General features: G+C 40.2%; 1 protein-coding gene across 3 annotated transcripts in view; it reads right to left on the bottom strand.

Annotated features, from left to right (window-relative positions):
• Positions 1 to 25,133, bottom strand: part of CNTN1 (contactin 1) — a 263,603-nt gene that overhangs the window by 161,441 nt on the left and 77,029 nt on the right. For all 3 annotated transcript variants that reach the window (XM_054811869.1, XM_054811813.1, XM_054811784.1), the window contains exon 3: positions 22,244 to 22,289. The gene's annotated coding sequence lies outside the window, so the exon portion shown is untranslated. The remainder of the gene's footprint in view (positions 1 to 22,243; positions 22,290 to 25,133) is intronic.

Genomic DNA, 25,133 nt, shown 5'->3' with positions numbered 1-25,133 from the left:
AGCCGTTTAAGATCAAGTCCAACCATAAACCTAACACTGCCAAGTCCACCACTAAACCATGTCCCTAAGCACCACATCTACACATCTTTTAAATACCTCCAGGGATGGTGACTCAACCACTTCCCTGGGATGACGGAGCAGGTCTGTGGTCCTGCCAAGATGGGAAGGTGGCAGGGCAGGGGCAGAGGCAGGGGCAGGGGCAGGAAGGTGCCTGGCTAGAAAGAGGTGCAGCTGAAACACAGCTCCGGCAAGGTCCCAGGCAAGGCCAGCTCTAAAAGCAGCTCCTAGAGGAAAGTGGGAGAAAGCTTCTCACAGCTTTCCTACAAATCTGATCCCAGGCTACACAGCCCCATCCAGAGTTGGGTTGAACACTGGGAGCTAAGTCCTCAGAGGGGGAAGGAGCTGCACAGCCTGCTGGTGCTCTCAGGATCCTGACATCTCCTATGAGCAGGAATGAAAAATGATGAAATTTTCCATGAAGACACTTGAGAAGAGCGGGGTGGGGGGAAGGCAATTAAAAGAAATATGTAAAAGAGATGGGAGGTTTCGTCTAAAGCTATGGGAACTGAAGCTATGGAAAGAGTGTGAAGTTAAAAATCCAACCAAAAATGTCAATGATATCAGGAAATTGAAAATCCAACCAAAAACGTCAATGATATCAGCAGAATGATGAAAGGAAGGCCACCACGCAGGCAACGACAAGCTGGAGAGTGCAAACACCGGGAGGCAGGTGTGGTAAAACTGGGTGGAGGTGAACAAGAGAGACTCAGTGGTAGCCCGGAGGTAGCTCAATCGACAGAGAGTCAACAGGGTGGTCAAGGCTAAGGCAAGGAGCAAGAAGGAATGGAGACAGCAGCACTGATCATCACACAGTTTATTTTCTTTTGCCTCCTGTTTTCAGGCAACCGTAGTGGTGATTTTTTCTACCTCTAAAATGCTCTTGACATCCCCAGAGCATAGCACATGTCAGAAGGGACAGACTGAAATCACGGACAGCGCTGGCGTGCCTGCTCTGCCCCTCTGCCCGCTGCAGCCAGCAGCTCTGCACCGATGTGGCCCCAGCACCCAGCCAACAGCAGAAACCTGGGGAACAGCCTGGTGGGACCAGCAAGATCTTATGGTGACAGGTACTACCCTGGTGCCCTGGAAAAGCGTCTCAGATGCCAAGCCACAAAGATAACAACTTACATTGCCTGCAGCAAATTAACACTCATAACAAAGAACAAAATACTCAGAAGAGTTTTTCTCCTGCTCACTTTGTAATCTTCACATTTGTTTTTTTATGTTTTCTACTCAGGCTGCAAACTGCTCAGAGAGGGCATATTGCATAGCTACTTTTCAGAGTGGACTGCTGTTCTTCCCATCACACTGATGGAGGAAACGAGGGTACCTTCTCCCACAACAACCCACTGAACGCTAGAAAAAATACATTATTTGCTTGCTTGATTTTACTCCATTCCCTGCTAGCTCTGCATGTCACACTACACTTTTGAATGAAGAAAATGTCAGTGTGATACGCAGCATGGGATAGCATTTGGCTGAGTGCAAATCACAGGAAAACTGAGGTGGGAGGCCAGTATTTAATTTTCATCCTCATGTCAAACATACTTGCCAGTCAGTACCACCCAGTGTTTTCAAATGCAGGTCAATTTAGATCAGTAGCTTGCCAGTAAAGAAGCAAAAGTGACATAAAAAAAAAGCCTCTTACTTTCCTGCCACCAACAGCCTGCGTTGTCAGTGACAATCATCCTCTGCTACTCACCACCGGCACACAGCCCTCTCTCCTCTTTGCCAGAGCATGGCTTTTAACTTTGTCATCTCCATTTGTTCACAGTTCTCTGAATCAACAGATGCTCCACCACACAACACACAACATTAGTCCTATCTGACCAGGGAGAAAATCAACGTACAATCTGCAAAAGCGGTCCTTTTTAGCTTGTGAACAAGTGTTCCTCCAAATAAAAAACTGAATCAAACATTCAGGTTCTCCCAGGAAGGATCTTCCTCTGCAGTAATACCCATCCCCAGGTCGAGGAGCAATCATGTTTTTAATCCTCCGCTCTCTCCTTTGAAATGTTCTGTGAGAAATTACTAACTGCAAACACACAGATAATATAAAATGAGCAGTGCTAAATATGCATCATAGATTGGAGGGGGAAGAGCCTAGCAATTAATGACAGTAGAAAACTGTGAGCTGTCAGTGAGAATTTAGTGGGAACTTAATTAAATCTGTAAATTTCATCACTTTGGGGGAAAACCCAAAACTAAGCCAAACCAAGATTGTCAGTCCCTTCAAATGAGAAGCTCTCCTTCCTCTAACTCTTATTTTTTAACCTATACCAGTGCAATCAGTTTACACAGCTTTTACTCCCTACTCTCCAAACTATAATCTGCATAAACTTTTTGGGTTTTCATGGGATATTTTTTTCAGCAAAAAGCAGATTTCACCAACATGTAGAGAACAGGATATTCTCACTGAGTGATGCTGGAACCTGAATGAACAGGCGAATGTCTAAAACTTTCTCTGAACAGATAAAGGAACAGCAGTCAGCACTTCATGAGAAATGCAGCATATGAACTATAAAACATGAAGGGTTGCAAACATTACACAGGGTGTGCAAGCTGGTTTGCTTGTTTTAAAAGAAATAAAAACAATGTTACTAAAATGAAATTCCTAACTGGGACAAAAAATAGTTGTTTTTGAGGAAGCAGGAGCTCAATTTCAAGTCCCAAAGTGAAATGTTGTCATGTCATACTGCAGGAATATTGTCTTGGAATGAGTAAATACGAAGTATGTAAGTAACAAATGAAGGAAACCTTTGAATGGATGTCATCTATTTCTGAAAGAAAAATACTTTTTGGTCAAATGACTAATGTTGCACAGTTTACTTGATTTTGGTAGTAGAAATCAAAACCAAAAAAAAAACCCAAACCAAATCTAAATGAGATGATAGTATCATACATATATCTTACATACACAGATGTAAATGTTCACCAACTTTTTTTAATACACAAAAATTAAGCTAAACATTTCACAGATATATATACAAAAGCAGCTAAACAATTTAACGTACATTAAGTATTTCTAGCCATTGGCTAATTCTTTTTTCTGCCGTAGTTCCAAGACCAAAATTATTTTTTTTTAGGCAGATAATGGGATGGCTGAAGGACTGCCATATTCTCCCACCCCTTGTAACGACACTCACATTGCTTTGCTGCAGTGTGGATGCTCCTGTGAAGAGTAATTAAATAAAACTTCCAGAAAACTCTTCTTCGACTTACTGAGGTCTGCAAAAACTAACAGTAGCTTCTTGACAAATGTGGGAAATATGTTCCATATAAACTGTAAGACTAAATACTGTGCCTTATAGGATACATCAGCTAAAAGTCAGCAAAAGGTAGCAGTTGCAATACTGCCTTTTAATAGCTCTCCAGGTAAATAATTGAAAATTAACTGTTTGGGCCTCTGAGCTTATAAAAGTTAACCTTTTTTTATTTTTACTATTGAAGTATTATCAGGAAACAGAGACTATTTCTTTGACAGACAAACACAAAATGTGTTTCAAAGGAAAGGAAGCTGTGGTGAATAGCTTCATGGACATGTACAGTAACCCACCATAGCATGCCTGTGAAGGTAAGCAGCAACATTAATAAACAGCACAATCTGTACCAAAATGTCAAATATCCAAGCCTCCTAGTTATCCCAGGTGAAGACTTTAGCTTCTGAGGAATATAAGAAGATATTATATGATAGCTTAATTGTATGCTTGGGGGCTGTAATTTTTAGGGTTTACAAAAAGTGATGGACTCTGTTCTGTACACAGAGCTTTTACGTGCAAGAGCAGTACAAGCTAAGGATACTGAAAAATAATGAATCTGTGATCAGATCCTGAAATACAATTACAAACATACCATCTGTCACTTAAGATTTGATTAAATGTGATTGATATAGCCCACCTGTTCTATATCAGTTTCATTATTATAGAAGTTTCACCAAATTTCACATAGAAAGTATTTATCTCTTCAAGCATGAGGATGATCTAAATTAAGAGAACTGCAAGCATACAACGTTGAAAATAAAGAACAGAATTTATCCATTACAGAAAGAAACATAAATGTATTTAGTGTTCTCTACAGAGGAAAGAATTAAGTAAGTTAATCTTGAACTTAAGAGTGGAATTGGCCATATTCCATCTCTTCACCCTGTTTTCAGTGTACTTTCTGCCAAAAAGCATGTAAAAAGTTTTGTCCCTATCAGATTGAGTAATGTCCTCAGATAACATGACAACAAAGAAGGAGAGGAATCTTCTGGACAATTTAATTATGATCTTACCAGGGTATTTCCAGACTACTGTTAAGTTATCACCTCTGAAAAAGCTGGCAATCTTTTGCGATGGGAGCACTGAATTTGCTAGATGTTTCTTTCTCGAGTCTTCCTCTCACTTCCTAATATAAAACAAACTTGCTGCTGTGCTGCACAAAACATGGAGCACAAATTAGTGACATTTAAATGACCCATGCAAGCTTATAAACTGTGGTCAGGGTTTGAAAAATCTTTTTTTTTTTTTTTTTTAACCTACAGGCTCCATTTCTGCTGTAGAGCTACAGGCAGTTTCTGTTAGCTTGTAAGACCGCAAGGTTATTCAAGTCTGGGAAATGATTGTTTCATAGTAATTAGTTATGTTTATCACAAAGACATACAAAGACATCTGCTATGTCCATAACAGCAAGCTCAGATATCAGTGAACGCCACTGTTGCTTTAAAAGAAACGGCATGACTTTAATTGTGCCTACCAAATGGGACACAAAAGTACTTCTTGATCACACCTAGGTAAGGCTGGATGGAGGAGGTGGGTTTGCACCAGTAAGCAGTAAATACTGTACTGCATCACGGGCAGTGACTATGCTGTTCTGACAAAAATTTGTGTAAGGGACACCCTGCATGAAGGACAACACAGTCTGTCAAAAACAAACCCTATACAACTCTCCGATGACTCACATTTCACCGTCTCTTCTATCTCCACCTCTATTTCCTCAGTGACATATTTGTACCTTGAAGGATAGACAGTATGACATTTTAATTTGTATCTTTTCAGTAAAAACAATGTGCATGGTGTATTTTGTACAGGAGGGCAGGAGGCAGTTGGGTCAGCTGCCTGTGCTGCCCTGGCACATGGAGGCTGGGACCGAAAACCTTCAGAGAGAGGGGAAGAGCGAGACTTCTCTGCAGGCTTTGTTCCCCAGGCTGGGCAAGCTCATGCGGTGCCCTCTGCCTTCCCGGGGGGGTCTCTCTCCCAGGATGTCACCCACCCAGACACGGTCTGCCATGCAGTGTGGGGTTAGTTGCTGAGGAGGGGGGCACACAGCAAGCTGGGACCCTGTAGCCCAAGAAAAGCAGGAAATCCCTGAGAGGATCAGGGACATGCCTGTAGTAAGGAACAGATCTGCAGCCAACACTCAGTGGTTACAAAACCAGGGGCAACTGGAGGGGATTGTACACTATTTGCTCCATCGTACTGGAGAAAAAACCAGCTCTGCAAGGACACAGAGGGAATGACTGGTTTTCAAAGCCTTTTATTTTAATGTGGTTTACCTACAGTTTTTCCTATTTCATGAGATACTTGTTCCCGTTTATTAATTTGTGTCCTAATGAAACCTATCTTATAAATCCCGTTTGGTGTATTTGAGTGAGTTGTCAGACAGGAAAAAGATAAAGCTCTGTTACCTCAGTTCTCCAAACAAAGGCAAGCACTTCACATACATGGATTAAAAAAAAAAAGCCTCTGACTTCTCAGTCCATCTTTTTGTTACCAAGGAACACTTCTCAAGACATAAGTACGCTTGATGGCTTGTTTAGTTCGATATGTAGTCTCATCCAAGAAAAGAAGCATGAAACTGGTATTAGAGGAAACCAATAAACAGCATCAAATGCTCTGCAGTCTTGGACTTGTCAGAAAGATGGCACAGAACAAGATTTTATTTGTCACAACAGGAGGAGGACCAGAGACCAAAACCACTAGAGACGAACTGGAGGAAATATGTGGCTTCTGTGACTCTCTTTGCAGTGCTACAAGGTGTCTGGAAAGTACCTACACTGTTAATTTTAAAAGAACACTTTAAAAACCTCTCTGGACATACAGCAGTACAAATAGTTGGAACATTGCTCTGTGGTAGCCTTTGCCCTTCAGTCAAACCAGGTCACTTTCCTGGATTTTCCTTTAAAAAATTCAGTCTCCTACCATTCTTTTGCAAAAAAAAAAAAAAAAAAAAAAAAAAAAAGGAAAATAAATCTTGTAGCATCTCTGACTTTCGTGCTTCCCTATTTGCTGGTCACTTCGGTATTTGCATCGTGCTACAACACATGCCACTTACTTCACATGTAACTCCAGTCACGTTCCCCATGCCCTTCCTGGTTTCCCTTCACGCATGGCACCAAGCCTCTCCTCTGGGACACCAATCAACCCTGAGCTGGGAGCAGTGCCGGTACAGGGAGCTAAGGGGTAGGGTTTGTGATCAGACCTGCGGCAAGCACAGCCGCAGCAGGCACCCAAGCCTTGGGCTTTCTCAGAAGCTGCTGCTGCTATGAGAAAGGGCTTCAGTTCCATGTCAATCAACTGGATGAGGAAAACAGATCATAGAATCATAGAATCATAGAATGGCTTGGGTTGGAAGGGACCTCAAAGACCATCTAGTTCCAACCCCCCTGCCATGGGCAGGGACACCCTCCACTAGACCACATTGCCCAAAGCCTCATCCAACCTGGCCTTGAACACTTCCAGGGAGGGGGCATCCACAACCTCTCTGGGCAACCTCTTCCAGTGCCTCACCACTCTCACAGTAAAGAATTTCTTTGTAACATCGAATCTAAATCGACCCTCCTTCAGCTTAAACCCATTACCCCTTGTCCTGTCACTACACTCCCTGATAAATAGTCCCTCACCATCTTTCCTGTAGGCCCCTTCAGGTACTGGTAAGCCGCAATTAGATCTCCCGGGAGCCTTCTCTTCTCCAGGCTGAACAACCCCAACTCTCTCAGCCTGTCCTCATAGGAGAGGTGTTCCAGCCCTCTGATCAGCTTCGTGGCCCTCCTCTGGACTCGCTCCAACAGCTGAGATATCCTGGGTGCTGATGTGCGTAAGTTTCACTGCAATTCTCCTCATATTGGGTTTATCAAAATAAAATTTTAAAAAAGACTACCAAGTAGCATTTCATTTTAAATATATATATATGTGCAGCTGTACACAAGCAGAATGAAACCTGGCCTGGCCTGCTTCAGCATTCAAATTCACCGCTGGCAGCAATGGACGCCTGCAGTATCTCTGCTGAGGCTCTTCCCCAGCACATTCGTCACAACGGAGATGAAAGACTCAGGGATGCATAAGTCACCAGGAAGGATCAAGGGGGTTTGTGCTGCAATTTTTCTTCAACATTCACCTCTAAGAGCTGTAAAAACGCTCACAGAAAAGTAAGAAAAGCTTGTCAAAATGACCAGGCCTTGGGTTTGTCACTTACCAAAGTCATTCTTATTCTCAGATTCTCATTTTTACTGAAACAAAGATCTGGATGCAAGGTCCTTAGGTCCCTAACTTCTCAGTCTGATGCTTTTCTTTCTAGATTTGAAAAGATTTTACCTTTTCAAAGGGTAATTCTAAAAAAACAACTCAGACTGTCTTGTTTTTCTCCACAGGGGTTGTTTTAGAAGTTGTTATCTAACCCCATGTGATCAAAACAGTCCACCTCCAAATCACAAAGGATGTCTCTTTACCAGAAATAGTAATAAATGCATTATTAGTAGGCAAGAAAGTAAATAAATTGCATTAAGATTGCTAAGGCACATTTATGAAATACTGGAACTGAGGCTCTAATTCCTGTATGCGGTTAGATTCACAGGGGAATTTACAGAGTAATACTATTCATTAATAATTATTGGTATAATTCCATTATTATGATGATCAAGGAAGCTTTAAAACACTCATTTGAAAGAGGTAACAATCATCTGGGACCTGATCCAGCAAAGCACTTAAAAATGTTAATTTTCATCATGAAAAAACCCAACTGCATTTGAACAGGACTGACATACTTAGGTTAAGATAATCTTGGCTTTGTTAAGCCTATAATGGGAAAATCAAGTAGAGGCATTATAAAAGTAATCCATGAAATCCTGCCAGAACTTTGCCTCAATATTACACCATTATCATACAGCCTCCAAGGGGCTCCTTTTTTCTGAGACTACCAGGTAAAACAAAGAACTTTTATAGGAACTAATTTGGAAAAACAAAATCCACTGAGGACCCAAGTGCACTTAAAACCAATACATAACAAATAGCTAGATAGTCACAAAATCTGTATCTGGTATGTAAGGCTAGGATTCAAGTTTCCGACCTGAACCCAAACCCTGAACCAGGTCTTCCACATCTGATTTTGAAATGCATTTTCTTCTTTACTGATATTCTTGAATAAGCAGTTGCACAAATGCCTCCAGAGACAAAGGCTTGGGCTAGGTATCTGGGTGTTCACTTGCAATTTGTAGAAGAAAAGGAAGAAACACAGGAATGCATCTTATTAAGTATCTTGGCGATGTTTGCCTTTGGAGTAGATAGGAGCTGATCACAGTAGTTATGGACATAGAAACTGGCAAGCCTCTGTGATCTTTCTGGAATGGATTCTGCCTCCATCCATCTCCAGTCCCTTTTATCTTACCTGACACGGACAGGCTGCCTCTAAGGCCGTGAGCTTGTCACAGCTTGTCAAGACTCCCAAAAGCTATCTACCCATCTGCTTAAAAGAAGCAGTGCACCTCTTCAGAGTCCCCTAGGGAAATTTCTTCTCTTTTGACCAAAGACTTTCTTCAGCACGCTGAAAATTTATAAAAAAACAATCATGGTATTCGGGTTGAAATGTAGACAAGGCTTTTTGAAAGTATGTATCTTCTTTTTCCACCAGCCATGAAAACAGTAATGGTCAAGGAAGAGGCTTTGAATTTCTGTAATATAATTTAAATTGGATTTAGCTGCAGCAGAATGATTTCTGAAGAACCCAAATAAATTGATCTTCAGCAGTTTTTGAGAACAACATCAATCATTTGTTCTCTTTTTATTCTACATCTGAATAATGCTTTTTAATTTTTGCTCTTATTTCAGATATATTATTCTTTGTATACATATTTTAAGTATTTCATTTTAAGTATAGAGTCCAATGAAATTATCACCAGTACCTGATAATAAAACCTCTGCCTACACCTCTTGTCTGTCACTTGCCCTATGTTAGACAGAGATTTCTCCTTCTAAATGAATTCTTTACAATGAGGAGTGAAACCTAAGATGAGGAATTTCACATAAAATCACATTTCAAATGCTCTGTCTGCATTCCAGACACTTTTCTAAGGTAACCTACCAAATTCTCAGTGTGGGTTCTTACCTCTCTTCTCCTCTCCCTGAGCAGTCAGCAACCACTAGGTTCTACTGCAGTGAACGGAACATTCAGAGAGACACCCATTTCCCATCTCTCTATTCACTGCCCATTTATAGAACACACATTTTTAACTAGCCTTCACAACTACCTTTATGCTTAGATTATTAGTGTTCCTAAAGTAATGTCTATGGGTTTCAACATTACATACTTACAACCTTTAATCTCAAACCGTACCACCTCCTTCTGCCTACATGGAGCATGCAAAACAACCAGAACAAAAGGACATCATATTCAGGAGTCAAACATTAGGAAAACATGTCAAGGCCATTTTATTGTTTACATGTTGCACGATGTTTCAACTCTATGAAATATAACTCAGCATCAGAAAATACGATTGCAAATATCATTAACTGTATTAAAACAAATTATATTTGAATTACTGAAAAGACAGTGCATTGCTGGTGGAACGTAAATGGATTGCCTAATTCATTCAGGCTGAAGGTTAATCCTAGAGGTTTCAGAAACCAAATGAAATAAAAAGCAAAAAATCCGCACAACACCACTGAAGAACCTTTCATTAATTATATGCATTTCTACATCGCTCCCAAACTTGAGGCAAATGCTTTACAAAGAAAAATAGGGTGACAATCTAGATTATAAAGTTTACCTACATGCCATGCGGTGCAGGATTGTACAGAGATACTCAGCTCTGGAAGCAGCAGCAGCAGAGCTTTGCCCAGCCTGCTGGGAGAGAGCAGTACCTGATGGGGCTGCAACATAACGGTCCTTCCTGTATCTGCACTGGTGGCACAAATGTATCAGACATCTCTAACATGCCATGGCATTGCGTAAGCTGGCTTGTACAGTACGAGCTATAAATTAACAGAGTAGGATAGCAAGAACTGAGGATGGAACAGATGTTATGAAAGACAAGCGTTCCAGCAATTAGATCACATGTAGGATTTTCCATATTTCATGACTATGCTGACATCATATGCCACGCTCCAGCTATGTCCTGATTTGAGATGAGGCCTGTATAACTCCTCTTTACTGCCTTTTCTTCTGCCCCTTTCACAGATTCACAGATTCATAGATTGGTAGGGGTTGGAAGGGATCATCTAGTCCAACGCCCTGCTACAGCAGGATCACTAAGAGCATGTTGCACAGCATAGCATCCAGGCAGGTTTTGAATATGAATAATAAAGAGAAAAATGTTTGAATTTCCTTAATGAACACCTTTGTCCTCAACCTTTTCTAAACTTATGCCCTTAAACACAAAGAAATGTATCTCTCTTACCCTCTCTGAGGAAATAATCATTGACTGTTCTTTGGAATTCAAACTTCTTTAGTTATAATATACTGCAGTGATGACTTCAATAAATAATTTACTAAGTAAAATATGTTTCCTTTTATTAATTTTAAATTACTTTTTTTTAATAATTCTATTACTATGTCATTTCTTTTTTAGTATTATTTGAAAGAATAAGTGGAACTTTATACACATATGGTCAACTTCTGTTGACCATATTGTAGTTCTCCAGCTATACCTTCCTTAGAAGTATTTCATCTGCAAAATGAACTACCCTAATCAACTAATTACTTTGTAAAATAATTAGCCTGTGTGTCAAAACATTTCTCTAAAATGTCTACCTAATCATATTTTTGAAGAACTAAACACATTCAAGCACGAAGGCACTGTCTAACCTGTTCCAATCTTAATATGAGTCAAATGTTTATTTTTTATTGTACATTGAACAAATATTTTTCCTGAGTTGTTTAACATGATCTCTAGCTCTCTGCAATGATTGCTGCTAAAAGAAAGCAATGCACACTATTATTCAAATTAATCTTCCCATTCTATCTTTCCTTCCACTTGACAATGCTCAAATTTGACTGCCTTTATGCTGCCAAATCATTTACCTTTGCTTTTGCTCCTAGGTCTTCGTCTTTGCTCTACTTCTTTATTAAAGCTGATTCTGGTTTAGGTGCAATACCAGTTTCTCTGCGTTCCACATCTTACCACACACACCAGGGAGGCTGAAGGAGGACAAGAGCAGGCCAGTGGCAGTCGTGGCTCCCCAACATTGGGAACCTGCGTCTCTGCCTGCCTGTAAGAAGCCAAATTTAGCAAACTTTACTCTGACAGGCTGTTTTGTTCACTCAGCCTGCAGAAGGCACATTTGATTTTTGTTTGCCACTTTTATTTGCTCAGGTTAGTTTGATGTCCAAGGCCATTCGAGATTTTATAAAAGCAAGACTTCTGAACTAATTTTATGCTTTGTTTTTAGAAATTATTTATAGTACTCAAATCCTTTGGTCACAATATGGTAAGTGAATATATTGATATTAACAAAAATGAGAACATAAATTACTAGCTCTCAGAGTAATACCAATAAGTAGGTATTTAAATTCACTGTGACTCCCTACTGAGATTTTTTTTAAATGGTCTTCTGGAGTTACATGCTTCTCATATTTTAGTGCACACTAATGCAAATCTCTTCAAAGACCAGTAAAAAAGATTTCTGAGGCTGCAAGTCAGACTAGTGTCAGAGAACAAAACCAAAAAATGGCTCATAGCTAATAATTCTAAAGATAAAGTATGAAGCAAATAGCTTTAGCTGCATTAAGCATAATGTGCAAAGACTCTCAGTTTCCCACTCATTCTCATCTCAGAGGCATCTTATCTCTAAAACTGCGCATTTGGTGAATTCAGTAATTACATTACTTGAAAACTGAAATATGAATGGTGAAAAGAAAAAAAAAATAATGTAATGAGTTGTTCTGTGACCGACAGATGTAATGAAACCCGATTTCCTACAGATTTGAGTCCTACTTCTCTCCCACCCCTTAACCAAAACAATTTCAGCTCCTCTCCCACCACATGTACTTTCTGACATCTCTTGTGGGCAGGAGACAGCACCTGCTGTGCTTAGCCTGGAGGTATGTACATGTTGATTGCTGCCAAGGAGAATATATAACAGCTTTCCACTCAGTAGGGCAGTGATTTGGGTTTTGCCTCTTTACTGAGCCATGGCCATCATGAAACTTGTAAGAACTTAATTATCTTAAAGACTCACAGAAGACTTTCTTCCCATGGTGCCGGAGCTAGATCAGCAGTTCAAAACCTGATGCAGAGGACTGACAGGCAGAAAGTGATTGCACAAACCTTGTTTCCTTAGGAAACAGTAAAATGTTACACCACATTAAAGCTTCTTTACATTAGTGGTGCTGGCAACACATGCTCTATGAAAATTTCAGCAGCTTATTAAATTTATTGAGGTACGTAACATAAATGCCTGGCACAATATAGTTAAATATACATTAAAATTATATTTTTAAATGTGTATTTTGAATTTTATATATACCTTACACACTATAGTTTTTATATATAATGTGTATATGTGTATGTAACTATTTATAAAGCACAAAATAAAATCCAAAAAGTCTTTAAATTGTATTAATTTCTTTTTTTTTAACTGTGGGCCCTCATCAAAATAGAAACCAATTCAAATGGGTGATGAGATACTTCTGCTCCCTGCGCATCTCTGAGGCTGATGTGAACAGATGTGAACGAACTGATGGTGGTTTCTACCATAGCTACATCTGAACACAGCCCCAGGACTCTGCCTACACCAGGCAGAGCAAAGAGCTGGAGTGGTTGACAAGCCAGCTGCAAGAGCCGTGCTACTAGCTACTTGTAATGAGTCTCTTCATGGGTTTTACTTCTTTCTTAAATTTTATCATGAATATAAACAAGCATTAGTTTTACTCTGTGTTGAAAGAAAAGGTCAAACAGGATTCCTGTCTCTCCACCCTACTGCTGTCTCTTCCATGCCATCCCCAAGGGTGGGCTGGCTTTGACCTGAATCACAAGCCTCTGAAATCCTGCTCCATAAGATCCAGAGTTGCTTAAATATTTTCTTCTTAAAACTCACATGAGTGTTTATTCCTTTCTTAGTCTTACCCCTGAGGAAGAACTAGTTTGAGCACTTCAGACAAACAAGTCTCCTTGTTTGCTTCACTTGGCTTCCAGTCAGGGAAAACCTCTAAAAAACGCTCTGATGCCCTTCTGGTACCTGCGCTCCTCGTGGGGAATGTCCACGTTTCCCTTCCGAGCCCCGCTCTGAGAGGCGGTGTTCAGAGTTGAGCAGTGTCGCTGGCAACCAGCTGCTTGTTTTACTTGTAAAGTCATCCACAGTGTGATTGCTCCTGTCACAATTTCCCAGATGCAGTTTGGCTATTATTACATGCAAATGCCTCTAATGAAATGAATATACAAAGCTAAATGAAAGCCTCCTGTCAAAACAGAGGTTGTGATAAAGATGCTGCTCACAGAACCGACACTGAATTTACACAGACGTGTTCCCAGCCTGCACAAACATCACTCACTTTGAAAAGTATGGCTTTTCATTGTTCTATAAAACAAGTGGAAGAGAGCTCAGAAATACACTGGTGGCTTCCCACACCTTAAATATGATCCTCAAAACAATTTTTGTGAGAATTAGTTATCAGGAGGGAAGTAACTGACAGCAAGCTAATGCAGCTCAGTAATGTATTCTTTAATAACTCACACGTGGCCTACTAAAGCACCTAAGTCTATGTGTTACTTTAGTACTTGAATTTTTTTAACAATAGCCCTGAGATCTCACTACCATACATACTGCTCTTCAAGGACTTCTCCACACAAGAACACGACCAGTTGGTTCAATACTGCTCAGCTGAATTTCACTACAAAAACTGATAAAAGGAATTTTGTCAAGTAGTGCCACAGGCACAAAAAAGCACACACGCACATACACACCCGGAACGTACATAAGCCACAAAAAAGAGCAAAGTTCAACAGCCTAAGCAAGAGGTGGACTTCAATTATAAGCCACACCTTTCACCTGAGTTTGAACTTCAAAATTTATTTGAAAGACGAATAAAGCTGAAGCTCCTTAACCACCATAAACCGAAACATACACCATTGTTCCAGTTTTCTATTCCTTTTTAATTTAAGATTAAATTCCTTAACTCCAACACATGCTGTGGCTATAGAAGAATATTTTAAATTAGAAGAATATTTTAATTTAGAATAATATTTTCATCTTCAAGCTCTGTCATGACACAGAAGGAGGAACATTTTCAAGACACAATCTGGTCTGTGGCCATAAAGCTATGTGCTGGCATCCGCTGCCATTTTCTCTTTTCCCTGTGCTGACCTGGTAAAGAGATGGTGTAGCTTCCGGGCTTGTCACCATCAGTGCTTCACACCCGTGATTTTTTACACAGGAAAATTACTCACTACATTAGGCAGGTTTTTTGCTAGGGTAATGGACAGGCTGGTAGGAAGGAACTCATAAGAACTGTAAGGTGCAGATGTGGTGAAAGAGCTTATACCTTCGGTCTGCTTTGCCTTCTTTAGGCAAGCCCAAGAGAAGAGAATAACTGCTGGCGGGAGAGACAAGAAAGATCCTGCCTAAAATCCTGCTTCTAATGTCAGGTTAATGAGCACTGGATTTCAGTGGAAGAAATTACTCCAGAAGGAAGGAAACTGTGAGAGAGAGAAAAATGAGCTAAGAAAAATGGGGTATCATGGAAAGGAGGAGAATGAAACAAAAAATCCCAACAGAAAAATAGAGATAGGAAACAGTTGTACTATCTAGATCAGTTTGTATCCCACAGCAGTATACATACATCATCTTGCACAATTTCATACTTTGAATATCTATTTTTAACAGAGCTCTAGAAATAAATTTAAGTTTCAAAATAAAGTTATCTCTAGTAAAAACAAGCAGTCCCTGCAGGCCACAGACACCCCCACCCTACTTCTAACAGCCAGAGAAAAGACCACTTCTAACAACATTTCTTTGGCCAAGCAGATTTCCTTTGCCACTGTTCAGATGAAAAAAGCGTCCAGCTCTCCAGAAATGCTCTGCAGTGAGTCGCTGGTGGTGGCAGACTCAAGTCTATCAAGAACATCAGATGATCCAGCTAACACAAGTCTCACGTAAAGCTGTGGAAGCCACCTTTCTGATCTATTAACTACCCCATAGCTGATCTCCTGGGAGAACAAACCGCCAACCTGGCTTCTGCCAAAACAGCCTCACTGCTTTCCCATCAGCTGCCAACACAGTTCTTCTCACCAGGAGAACAGTGCAGAGTAGACAGCAGATGGCCTCTCTCCTCTCCACACCTGATGGGCATCCAGAAGCTGAACTCATAACACCATTATTCGAACTAATATTAGATTTTTCTATGTTACTGCAGCTGCAGCACAGTGATTCCTAATCTAATTTGCAGAAGTAATCACTGAAATCTTAATGTTGTTTTGGCATTTGCAATGCTCTGCACTTAAAGGGAGATGCTAATAAGTTTTTGAGAGACTTTCAAAGGTTAGAACAGTAGCCAACATACACTGCATGTTAGTCAAATACTTTACAGGAGATTATCGAGAATATTTGAAGCTTATTCTTGACAGAAGAAAATAAAATCACTGAACCTATTGTATCCACCAGAGTAACTAAAATGGGTATCAACCACAAGAGACCAATACAATTAAAATGTAGCTTCCTCATGTATATGCATGAATATATGTGTGTACAGACATGTAGATGTATGCAAACGACAGAAAAGAGAGAAGGAATAGTTAGCAACACTGCTGTTTAAATTACCATGATTCAGGATTAGCAGAGCACAGGTAACTCAGCAATTTGTTATACCCCATCTGCAAAATCAGGTAGGCATTAGTGTATCATTTATAATTCATATCTGGATCAAATTTTTTCCAGCTCTCAGTTACAAAGAAATATGCTTCTGTCATCCTTTTTTCAATTTTAGAATGGTATTATTTTAAAGAATTAGCATGAAATCTTATTTATAAAATCCCAAAAAGCTCTGAAGCGAAGTCAGCAAGGACCAGGAAACCAGCTGAATATGCACTTCCGTTGTGAAGTTTTAGCCATCCATGAAAAGATAAGTAGGAGAATTATACACTAATATGTAATTATCCTTTGAATTAATATGTAAGTTATGCTTTTGTATTTGGTATAATTAGGACCAGTACATGACGTTAGTGAAGTCATTACTAGTATTCTGCATTTAATCCTTGAATCAACACCTCAAAAGGATGTTTAAGACTACAAAAAATTTCTAGAGACTTATATTGTCACATTTGTGAAACTTACCTCAGGCAAGACCTAAAGAACTTCAGCCTATATGGTTTATCCAAAAGAAAGCTAAGATGAAATAGCACATTCCACAATTACCAACAGACAATAATAGATTTCATACTATCCATAATGTTTTAATGTTTAATTTATTTTATTTTTAAATATATTTTAACACAGGGTAGGATTCATCCAGTCTACCGTCGAAGAAGCCTGTAGTGTAAACATTAATCTCTGATCTCTTCATCTAGAGTCCCTTTATAGTTAATGAGCATTTTTAAAATTGCAAATATCAACAACTGGAGTATCTGAGACATCATTAAAAAAAACCCAACCCATACAGTTCAAATGAATGTCTGTATCGGGGAAAGGTTCTGTGGTTCGCATTGTCTAGGGATTGCTTCTGTGTCTTAAAATCTATGAATAATTACTGCTTTGCATAATTCTTGGAAGCTCCAATAAGCAGTTTTTTGCAGAGTTAGTCTCTTTTTAATGAAAAACATACACTGTTCTTGATGCAAGGTAAACAGTCACATATCCAAGATGTCAAGAGTCCTGCAAGGTCATTTGGTACACTCTGTTTTCAGCCATATGAATCTCTTCTTATTTACTTGTGAAAGCCAGCAACACATAAAAATAAATGCCTTAATATCTTGCCTTGATTCAAATAGCTTTCAGCACCCCTGAGATGTAAGTGCCTGACACAGACCCTTCCTTCCTCAAAAAAAAAGAGGTGGTATCCATGACTCGACCCCAGCATCAATACCAGCAGCTGGTAAACATCTGGATAACGTTCCTCCCACTGGCCCTGCCTAGGGAGTGCGGAGTGCTGACAGGTGAACAAGGGAAGCGTCCTGAGCATCTGCAGGGATCCCACTCCTAATCTGCAATAAAACATGTTGATTATGCAACAAGTAGCTCTTTAGAGCAAAACACGAGCTTAATTTCCCGTCGCAAATAAAGGGCTATGGGTTATTTTGGTGACTTGTACACACAGTCTCTGTCACTCCAGTTACCGTGTTTCCTCCAAGGCTACCAGCTTTTGTGACCCAGTCTAGCAAAGACTTCTTTGCACACTCCCCATTAGGAAATGTCTGTGCTTGACCCTCAGTATTTGCTGCTGATTTGATAACGATCCTGTTCAACGCTGTGCAATAGCTACATATATGCTTCAATACTGTTCCTACCAAAGTCACAGGGTTTTATCGCCAGTGGCAGCAGCACTCGGGGGGTGCCTTTCAGTAGCATGCCAGTCACATTTTAACCCCAAGGTGGGTGTAACAGTACTGAGGCATGTTAAGAAACTGCAGCGGTAACCACACTGAAGCATGAACGTAGCTGCAAAGGCAAACTTTAAAAAGAAAGATTAATTGCTGAAAGCACGCAGTGCTACCTACTTCACACTAAAATGAGTTGAAGACAGAAATACACTTGAATCAGGTGATCTTAGCTGGACATACCTTCTCTTTTCACAGTACCTACTGTGTCAACGACTAGAGGAAATTACAACCTTGAACAAAATTTTCTGAACAGAAAAATGGCAAGATAAATTACCTGGGCTGTTGCAATGTATCAGTGTATCAATCAATAAAGCAGTCTCTGCAAATTTGTAACAGTTTTAATAGATACTGCTGTGTATAGTGCTACTGTTTGAAAAAGAATCTGTTGGTTTTCTTTAAATAAAAAAATCTCAAAAGCAAAATTAATTACACTGTTGGGAAAGTTGGTGCATATGCAAAATAGCTCACAGGTGAAGACCTTTCAATGAAGACAATGCTATACATTTACATTTCTGCCAGTTACACTGGCTGCTCCATGAAGAGGAGCAGACCACTCCAACAATACAGCTCAAGGATAAGAATGTGGAGCAGCAGGAGCTAAGGCAGTTGAGTAATTCATCTCTCTTGAGAGGAATAAGACACGATTGCACTCTCTGTACTGGCTGGCACAAACTCTCCAACAACAGTCTACTATGTGGAAAACAGACTGGCCTTTGTACTTTGTTTATGCTTTTACCAAGAGCATCACTCTTAAAATACTTCAGTAATTTGAAAGTAATGCCTCCGATACAAAAGGCAGCTGCATAGTTATAGAAATTAATGTATAATAAACAGAATATATCCTATGAAGGCCTTTCCAGGAAAATGTTGATTTGAACTGCTTCTGCTCATTCGAACATATTCAAATTGAATTCTGCAAGATTGTTGAGAAGTATTTAGTCTGAAGCAACAGTTGCATCCAAACACATATCTAACTTGTTTATACTTTGGGGAATTGCAATGCTTAATTTTAATGGGAAGAGACTGCATTGCATCATAGAAATACAGCAATATATGGAAAGCATTACTTTTGAATGTCCGGATATTTAATTAGCTTATAGCACACTTCAAAGAGCTTTGTTAGATGAGCTACTACAATTTATGCAATAATTAACACAACACCATTACTCCTGCTGAATACCCACCGGATAACATACTTGCCTCTCAAATCTCTCTTCAAATAGATGACAGTCACCATGTCTGGTCACATCACAGAATCATGCCTTTGAATCAGACCGTGGGAGAGGCACACAACAGTCAGTTCATGCCGCTTGCCTGCAGCCAAACTGTGTCCTTCTAAGTGCCGAGTCCTACCAGAGAGCACTCCTCTGCTGCAGCTCAGCATGGCTCAGCATCTCTCCCAGTCCTGAACCAGACATGAACAACTGGCAGATCCTACACGAGGCTGTCTAATCCCGTAAGGTCAGAGAGTAAAAGGGAGGCTGCAATGTCGCATTACAGCTGCGCTGCCCTCCCCCCGCCTGTCATTTTACATGACAGGCACTGTCAAAAGATGGTGATCAGAGCTATACGCTTAGCATGTGGCCTGCTCCCTCTTTGTGTTCCAGGAGCTCAGGAGAGAGCCGTGCAGGAGACGGGCGGCTTACTCCCAGCTGCTTTCTCCCCTGGGGAAAAGTACTGGACGGGGAATTGCATATAAGACATTATATCTGACCTGCAGGCTTGCTGCAGCTGCTGAGACCCACAGCTACCTGATGGACTCGCAGGCAGGTGCCCTATCCCAGCAGGAGAACAAGCAATGCTACCTGCCACTGCAGGGAACTGCAGACTCCTGCACTTCCACCTCCCACTCCTCCTTAAGGACCTTAGTCCTTCATTTTGTCTTTTTTTTCAGCCAAAGAATAAAAGTAATATTCATCTTTACTGATGGCAGTTATAAATTAGAAACAGCAAGAGACTGTGGCCATTTTGAATGAAGACAAAAAGCATCAGGTATATCCAGCTGCTCCTGGGATCACGAGCTCATTCGTACAGAACAATAAGCAGGGGAATGGTTGTTCTCTAATAAGAGAATAACAGCATGTGCCATGCCAATTATGGAGTTATTGGTAAGGAAAGTATGATGACATGTACATGGAAAATTGAGCATGAGGAATGGTGCAACAAAGGTGGATAAAATCTTTCTCAAACAAGGTGCATGAAAGCGATTTGATGGACCTCATCTCAGATACAAAACTGGTTTCAAGAATGAAAGATCTGTCTCATGAACACCTGCCCAAGGTAAAACAGATATAATAAGGTGTATTTATAAGTGTAGAGGACAGAACCACTATGAAAGTCTGCTTGCAGCAGTGTGCATTGCTACAGGTTTGAGAACGGTCTCCTCCTGCATTGCCACACAAGGCCAGCTACTAGCTCTGTCAGATCTGGCTGATAAGAAACCCCACTTATACCTGTACATGAAAGTATGAGCCTAAGAACAGTTTGTGTAAGGACCAGAACTATTACAGTCTGGTATGACGCTAAACACAGTGCAATAGTATCCCATATGCAGTAAGGTGTGAGTTTTATCCCATACTTGTCATCCAAATGGAAAGACACCCACCAACTTCCAGGAACTCTGATCAGGCAACTGGAATCACAAATAACTATTAATAAGCTGCGCTTATGTCTTTGTTAGTGTAGAAATCAGCTTTCTAGAACATAAATAGAATCAGCTGAACGGAAGAGTTAGCTGTCTCCAGAGATTATGGGATAAATCAAAGACATTCATTCCGAAGACATTATCTGAAAAACAGTATTTCTAAGGGTAGAAAACATTTATACTGAAAATATGCCTACAACATATGCCACTTCACTAGCACTGAACAATACAGTATACAAAAAGTCATGTCATTGTAATTTGAAAAAAGACAAAACAGTCAGACAAATATTTGACTCTATAAAAATAAATTAAACAGTAAAAAGAGATATGTGGGGCTATTTTTTTCAGACAGGTTAGCTAACAATGACTACAAAATTAAGTCTGATCTACATTCCTTTGTTCATTAAATTAAAATTAACTGAAGCTGTATGTAAAACAGAAATGCAAGGAGGTATTTCACAAAAAACCCCACAATGCATAAGACGAATTACTGTTGTGTATATTGCACAGATCCCTTGGGTTCCGTACTACACAAATACTCAACAAAACAGTTTGTTGATATATCAGTCGAAGCCACCAAGGTTCAGACTCCCAGAAGGACTTTGGCTAGAGGTAGGTACCTACAGGATTCATTATTGCACTACTCTGAGCTGCTGCATTCCTTGTCCAGCAGCAGAAAATTAAAGAAGTAATAGAAGGTAAAAGACACAGAAGTTAAACATGTCAGTGCTAAATAACTTTAAGCCAAGGAACCGTGTTCTGCCATTAGGAGCTGTGACCTTCCTCTGGTCCTGTTCTACAACGGAATAGTGGATTTCACTTCAAGCATTCCAAACCATATCCTGAAAACTGTTTCCAAAATTGTATTAAAATGGCTCTTGTTTACGTTCTTACTTGAATGATAGTCTTAGGAATATACAAGAACTTAATGCAACCTTTAAGTGATCCTCAGGGGGAAAAAATAATGCCTACATACCCTAATGAAATCTAAGCATATTCCTATATGCAGCTAGACAGATTAGAAATCACTATACACAGCTGAGCTGCCACTGCTATTTCAATTGTCCATTCTACCAGACTAGCTCCATCAGAGGCATGTAATGTTGCTTATTGCGGTGCAACATGACTTCATAGGTACCTCACGGTTAGTCCACATTCATACAGCGCATATCATCACTGAGCTATGGCTTCCAGTTGCCCAACAGTATGTATATACAGAGCCAGGGCTTTAGCCTGCTCTGACCTGATCACTGGGTACCACCTTACATGTTTGAAACATATATACATTGTAGAACCCAGAAGGTCAGCTCTGAATAGTCAAGGAAAATACAGATCAGATCCTATGCCTCGGTATTATGTATACAGAAAGCTCATTTGGTGCGGCTTTCATGGCAGATACTATCTCAGAAATACAGACTATTCCAACCTTCAGATAGGAACTGATGGATATACGTATCAAATATCAGAGAAGTATTTGAATCAAAAAACCTTGCCAGTACACCTAATGCTAAAATGTTATATTTCAATATATCTAACATTTAAAAACTAATCACGTTGATGAGGTCAAATGCACAACACTGCTTCTGTGCATTAGTTCAGCATAAATTTCTGAATTAACCGTGTTTTTACCACTTTTTCTGTTGCACTGGGACTAATCATTTGCTAATAAGAAGCTCGTATCTTTCACTTCATTACTTAAACATGGTAATAAATAATTATTTTAAAACTGGATGTAAGAACTGAAAAAAGAAGTCACCAACCTCTAACAAGGTGGAGTCTTTTTCAATGCAGATCCAGAGGCAGTATCTAGAATTGAATAAAGATACGGTTCAGTTGTTTGCTCAACTCTCAATTTTTCAATTACCAGTTCTGTTAGAATTTGTTATGCATACTTTCATAACATTCTCTTATAATCAGCTTTTCCCAGATGTTTCCTGCAATTCATAAACATGTGGGTTTCCAGTTAGTCACTTTCTTGCATAAAGATAAGACATATTAATAAAATCCTACCAAAATTAAACCTTAACAGCAGAGTGAGCTTGTGTGGTTTTAATTTTCCTGATTACCTGATATACAAGCTATGAGAGACCGCCTTTAAAAATAAGCTTAGGTGCACATTTAGCTACTTTTAAAGTCATTAATATCACAAAAACTTGATCCTAGAGCTCTCTCCTGCAGTAAATTACAGTGATGCCTGCTCAGATACATGCTGAAATACTCCAAACTCCTGCTTTCTCTAACACATTTCATTCTTCCCTTTATAATATCTCTTCTGATCCCTCCTTACACTTGTCCTCATCCAGCAAATTTTGGCACGCCCTTCCAGAATGATTCAAAAATCTTTACTCAGCTTCTGCTTTGATTTCTTCTTCCCAAATCTTCTCTGATCTGCATAGCTGCAGATACTGTCGAACTATCTCCAAATCTCCATTTCCTTTCTTAGCAGTTTGGGTGTAATATCCACTACATGTTTGGATCAGTGGATCCAAGGTAGGAACTACAATACACTGGCACTACTTGCAATTTTTCAAATGCTTCCAAGATCTAGCGCAACCCAAACACATCATATAATATGGAGTACTGACTTCAGAAGTTGGCTACATTAACTAACAGATTTCCAGCTCACTCATATGCCTGTATTTCCTTTTGTAACTGTAGTTCATCCCTATTACATAAAGGTTTTTTAAGTTGTGTTAATAGCCAAATGGACAATGGTTTAAGTATGTGAATGTGAGGTAAGGAATTTTTCAGAAATATAAGGTGCAATGCTAATTCCATGGGCGACATAAAAGACCCAAGCACTCAGGCTCCAAAGCTATACTACTTTGTAGGCAGCTTAGTCAACATGTGTGTGCTACTCTGTTTCTCTTGTGCTCTGATGTACTGCAACACAAAGTCTGATCTGCCTTCAGTGATATGATGACCATTTACAAGATTAGAAATGTAATTTCTCATAAGGCTTCATTAAGTTGTGTAATTCTACTTCTTTCCACACACTGCATGTCTATATAAAGAGACACAACTTTCTCATGGCACCTCATATCCAGAAGTTTAACGTCACAACCATGAGTGACGTTCCTCAGGGACTGGTATTGGGACCAGCACTGTTCAACATCTTTGTCGGTGACATGGACAGCAGGATTGACTGCACATTCAGCAAGTTTGCCAACAACACCAAGCTGTGTGGTGTGGTCAACACGCTGATGGGAAGGGATGCCATCCAGAGGGACCTTGACAGGCTGGAGAGGTGGGCCCGTGTGAACCGCATGAAGTTCAACAAGGCCAAGTGCAAGGTCCTGCACATGGGTCAGCGCAATCCCAAGCACAACTACAGGCTGGGCAGAGAATGGATTGAAAGCAGCCCTGAGGAGAAGGACTTGGGGGTGTTGGTTGAGGAAAAGTTCAACATGAGCCGGCAATGCGCGCTTGCAGCCCAGAAAGCCAACCATATCTTGGGCTGCATCAAAAGCAGCGTGACCAGCAGGTCGAGGGAGGTGAATCTGCCCGTCTACTCTGCTCTTGTGAGACCCCACCTGGAGTACTGCATCCAGCTCTGGGGGACCCTCAGCATAAGGAGGACATAGACCTGTTGGAGCGAGTCCAGAGGAGGGCCACAAAGCTGATCAGAGGGCTGGAGCACCTCTCCTATGAGGACAGGCTGAGAGAGTTGGGGTTGTTCAGCCTGGAGAAAAGGAGGCTCCAGGGAGATCTTATAGCAGCCTTCCAGTACCTCAAAAGGGTCTACAAAAATGCTGGAGAGGGACTGTTTACAAGGGCATGTAGTGACAGGACAAGGGGTAATGGCCTTAAGCTGAAGGAGGGTCGATTTAGAGTAGGTATTAGGAAGAAGTTCTTCACTGTGAGGGTGGTGAGGCACTACAACAAGTTGCCCAGAGAAGTTGTGGATGCCCCATCCCTGGAAGTGTTCAAGGCCAGGTTGGATGGGGCTTTGGGCAACCTGGTCTAGTAGAGGGTGTCCCTGCCCCTGGCAGGGGGGTTGGAACTAGATGATCTTTGAGGTCCTTTCCAACCCAACCCAGACTAAGATTCTAAGATTCTATGATTTCACTATGCTGAGAAGAGAGATGATGACTGTCCTTCCAGGCTCATCCCTTCTCCCTCTTATAAAGTAAGTGCACATGTTAAGACATTCCAGTTTAATCCTTCTGCTGCTGCTGACTTGGACAGAGTGTCGGAATATTCTCCATCTATAAAGAACATTTCTATTATTTGTACCCCCTTGTCAACTACTCCTGAGAGTCTGTGAGGAAAAATAATTCAAACTAATCTTACAGAGTCACATACCCAAAAGGACTCAGTTTGTCATGCCTAAATTTTAGTCTTCATTCACTCCCTTGCTGAATACATATTTGCATGGTCATAAGTTTTAGTAATTCTGAGAACTGGTTTTCAAGCAACACATTTCTCTCAAGGAGGAAGTTCTTGGAGTAATACATTATTGAGTACATCCTCAGGATAACACAATATATTCTGTCATTTTTCCAACACAATATGAAAGTTTACATGTTCGCTTTATCATTTATTAGCTGGGGTCGAAAATAAACTAGAACACAGAAAAAAACAACCTCAAGGTTCTGAATGGTTTTCTGAAATGACAAGCAGTTAAAGAATGCCAATTTCTCATTAAAG

This window comes from Grus americana, chromosome 1 (genome assembly GCF_028858705.1).
Source record: "Grus americana isolate bGruAme1 chromosome 1, bGruAme1.mat, whole genome shotgun sequence".
Lineage (NCBI taxonomy): Eukaryota > Metazoa > Chordata > Aves > Gruiformes > Gruidae > Grus > Grus americana.
This window is presented reverse-complemented; position numbering and strand designations above follow the sequence as displayed.